The sequence below is a fragment of the Gossypium hirsutum genome, chromosome A05, assembly GCF_007990345.1.
Source record: "Gossypium hirsutum isolate 1008001.06 chromosome A05, Gossypium_hirsutum_v2.1, whole genome shotgun sequence".
In the NCBI taxonomy this organism is placed as follows: Eukaryota; Viridiplantae; Streptophyta; class Magnoliopsida; order Malvales; family Malvaceae; genus Gossypium; species Gossypium hirsutum.
This window is the reverse complement of record NC_053428.1, coordinates 62,902,970-62,907,423: the sequence shown is the minus strand read 5'-3', so window position 1 is coordinate 62,907,423 and position 4,454 is coordinate 62,902,970. Positions and strand designations below refer to the sequence as shown.

Genomic DNA, 4,454 nt, shown 5'->3' with positions numbered 1-4,454 from the left:
AACACACATTTTACAACTTTTGTAATTTAGTCCTAAATATCAAATTGGACCTTTTATCGATAAAATTTCTAGACAAAATTTTCACAAAATCGTGAAATCATGCCATAGACCTTAAAATGATAATAAAATAATTATTTCTATCTCAGATTTGTGGTCCCGAAACCACTATTCCGATTAGGCCCTAATTTAGGATATTATAATATTAGTGGCTGGGTCTTAAGCGTGAAGTTACCAATTTTGTGAGTAAATGCCTTACTTGTCAGTATGTTAAGGCTGAACACCAGTTACCTTCAAGGTTGCTTCAGCCAGTTAAGATTCCGCTACGGAAATGGGAGAGAGTAACTATGGACTTTGTTAGTGGGCTGCTCTTCACGCCTACTAAAAAGGATTCAGTATGGGTCATTGTGGATCGATTGACCAAATCTGCCCATTTCATACATGTTCGTACTTGTAACACCCCAAGTTTTCTGTATTATAATTTTTGTGCTTGTTGTGTTGCTTGCTTTGTTGGTTAAGGGAGTTCTAAGAGGAGTGAGAGGTCCTAGGTTCAACCTTAGGCTCTAGCAAAATTTTGTGATTTTTAGGGAATAACCTTGGTTTTTGTTGGTGGGATTTAAAGTTAGTGAGGGTGTGGCAAGACATGAATTGCATGTTGGTCAAGTGGCAAAGGGCGTTTAGAGTGTTCTTGTGGTCTTGAGTTCGAGTCATGTTGTGCTCAAGGATGTTCTTTTTGCTAGGTGCCGTGGAAGTGTCCTAGGTTGACCAAAATTGGGGTGTTTGAATGAGTTTGAATGGGTGGTTGGGAGAGAAAATACAGGAGATAATAGAGGGATTGGGATATGGTTCAGGTTGAGGATTGTATGGAGTGATTTTAGGAGAATTATGAGGAAATGTAGAGTAAGGAGATAGTTGGCCTAAAGTGGGGCTTCTCGGGATGCTTTTCTACTTTGGTACTCTAATGCCAAAATTGTCCTTCCCATTTGGTAGTAGCCGTGAGATTTATGTGCCTTTTCTTATATTTTTTAATTCTTTTTTAGGTTTCGGCATTTGGGGTTTTCTTTCAGCTATAGTAACAGTTATTCTATTTTGGTTTTCTTTCATTTCTCAAAACTAATGGTGCCATTCTCTTTTTTCTCTTCTTGTTGAGCAAACACTCTCTGTTGGCCGAATACTCTTTGGGTCTCTTCCCTTACTTGTTCAGTTTTGTCCTGTTAAAACCGATTCTTCTCGTCTTTGTTCTTGTACTATGACTTGTTATAAGCGAATACTCTCTATTCTTCTTTGGCCGAACCTTAATAGAGCTTTGATAACGTTCTTCTCTTTCTCTCACACTCTCTTCTACTCTTTTTGGACATAGCTGGTTCTTACGGTGGGACTGCTGAAGACTCTTGGGTGTTGGTAAGTTTGCCAAATCGAACCTCCAATGGATTTTCTCTTGGGGGTATTTGATAAACAGTAATTTATACATATTTTTACCCCATGCTTAACACATTTTATGAATGATTTCTCTTTAAATATGGGGAATTCGATGCTCCTAGTCCTTTAATTTCATGTTTTATACTTAGGTGAGCATAGGAGAGTAAAAGGACAGAGAAATGGGACAAAAACGGAGAAAACAGGCCAACATGGGAAATCAACATGGCCTAGAGTTCACCACACGGGTAGACCACACGCCCGTGTAGGACTCCCCAGGCGGAATACTTAACGCGTTAGCTCTTCGAATATGGAATTCAAAGGGATCAAATAAGCTAAACCTTTGCACACGGGTTGACTACACGGCTATGTCAAATTGGTAAGATCGGAGCACGACTTACACGGGTAGATCACACGTCCATGGTCATTTAATAGCCTTGACCACGGCCTTAAGTAATCGCACACGGGCGTGTCCCTATCGAGTCCAAGTTTAGTCCAATTTGAAAAAGGGCACTTTTGAGGGCTTCTAAGCATCCTAAAGCCTATAAAAACACCCTAGAGGAGGAGGAGAAGGGGACGCAGAGTAGGAAGCAAGGAATTACTCAAGGAAAGCCGATTGATCCATCTTAGAAGTCGGATTCATCATCAAGACTGAAGATCTCCCTTCAAGTTCCTTCAGGAGTTTTGGGTTTTCTTATGTTTTGTTATCTTTATGCTTTTGAGATGTTTTCTTTCATAAGTATGAACTAAACCCCCTTAATACCTAAAGAGAATGAAACCTAAGACGGATCTTGTTATTATTATCTGAATTGTACGATAAATATTTAACTTGTTCTTAATTATGTGTTCTTAATTCTTGTTTTGATATTCCAGGATATTGATTCAAGTCAAGCTCTTATTCAGATGAGGAATAGACCCTGTCTAAGAGTAAATTTGTCATAATTAAGCAGAGTTTATTGCATGTCTAGAGATAGGGTGATAAGAATTTGTCGGATTAGGGTGAAACTAATAAGGGAATCCATAGATCGAGTTAATGCAATTCTAGAGTGTTAATTAGAAAGAGATTTCAATTATTCAACCTAGGGTTAGACGTTATTAGTCTCGAGAGAGATAATAATATAACTTAGGGATTTCTACAGATCAAGTCAAATGAATAAATCGTCTGATTCAGAGTCAAATAACAAGTGAAGTCTAGGTGGATTTTTCCTTAGGTATTGTTTTAATCAATCGAATTTTCCAAAAGTATTTTCCCAAATTTTCTTTCTGTGCATTCCTAGTTTAGTAATTAGTTTAGAGAACCAAACCTCTTAAATTTTAGGATAGATAATAAAAAGGAAGTAAATACTAGTACTCGTAGTTCCTTTGGGTTCGACAATCCGGTCTTGCTGAACTATACTACTGTTCGATAGGTACACTTGCCTTAATCGTGATAATAAGTTAGTCTCAAGAACGATTCATTTATAAATTTTTAAAACCTGTTACGAATATCACTCACCAAGTTTTTGACGCCATTGCCAGGGAACTAGGATATTAGGAACACTCTATTTTTATTACTTTAGTCATTTTTCTTTTATTGCAATTTAAATTTTTATTTTATTTTCTAATTCTTCATTTATTTTCTTCTGACAGGTTTTTCTAGTTTATGACTAGAAGAAACCCGTCAGGACCATTATTGTTCGATAGTGAGATCGATCGTACAGTTTATAGAAACCAAATAGAAATAAGGCGATGCTTACGATATACAGAAGAAGAGCAAGAGAATGATACTTCAACCACAACCGAGGAGATGGCTGAAAACTAAGAAAATCTACTGCCTCCTACGATTGCTGTTAATCAAAATCCTGCTCCGCGCACTATGTATGGTTATGGTAAACCTTCTTTAACAGGAACTGAATCGAGCATAGTTAGACCTGCTATAGCTACAAACACTTTTGAACTGAAACCTAACACAATTAAAATGATACAGCAATTTGTTTAGTTTGAGGGTTTGCAGGACGAAGATCCCAACACTCACTTGGCAAACTTTTTGGAACTATGTGATACATTTAAAATTAAACAGTGGTTGAATTTGTTACCACGAGGGTCAATCACTACTTCGGAACAAATGACCGAAAAGTTTTAATTAAAATATTTTCTGCCTGCTAAAACGGCTAAATTACGTAATGATATCTCTTCTTTTGTGTAGATGGATTTAGAAACATTCTACGATGCATGGGAGAGATACAAGGACCTCTTGAGAAGATGGCCTCACCATGGGTTACCACTCTGGCTGCAGGTTCAGACCTTTCATTTCGACTCGACAAATGGTTAACGCAGCTACTGGTTGAACCATCAATAATAAGACACCTGAAGATGCCTATGAATTTTTAGAGGAGATGTCATTGAATATCTATCAGTGGCAAGTTATGAGGACAAAGCCAACGAAAATAGCCGGTGTTTATAACGTCGATTCGGTCACCATGCTCTCTAATCAGGTAGAACTCTTGAATAAGAAAATTGATGGTTTGCTTAGTTCTTTACAGGTTCACCTAGTAATACAGTGCAAAGCAAGTGGAGGTGGATCAAGCAGTTTAGAATACCCACCTTATGGGCACAACATGGAGAACGAGCAGTTAAATTACATAGGTAACAATGCCCGATCTCAAAACAATCCTTATAGCAATACGTACAATGCACGTTGGAGGAACCACCCAAATTTTTCATGGGGAGGCCAAGGAAATTAGAAACCACCACCCCCTCCAGGCTTTCAGCAACCACCGTACCAGCAGGAGAGAAAGCCAAACCTTGAGGAGATGCTAACCAAATTCATCTCGGTATCAAAAACTCATTTTTAGAATACCAAGACGGCGCTCAAAAATCAACAAGCATCAATCCAGGGGTTCGAAACTCAGATTGGACAGCTCGCCAAGTTGATTTCCGAATGACCACAAGGTAGCCCGGCAAGTAACACTGTATCTAACCCAAGGGAGCAACTCAATGCGATTGCCATTCAAGATGAGGAAGGGTTTGTTGCAAAACCAAGGCCAGAAATAGTGGTAAGC

The 4,454-nt window shown here is 38.4% G+C and overlaps 1 non-coding gene across 1 annotated transcript; it reads right to left on the bottom strand.

Moving 5' to 3' along the window:
• Positions 1-3,565: 3,565 nt before the first annotated feature.
• Positions 3,566-3,672, bottom strand: LOC121229923 (small nucleolar RNA R71). Its single transcript, XR_005927874.1, has one exon. It is a non-coding gene; the product is annotated as a small nucleolar RNA R71 (small nucleolar RNA).
• Between the last annotated feature and the right edge of the window lie 782 nt (positions 3,673-4,454).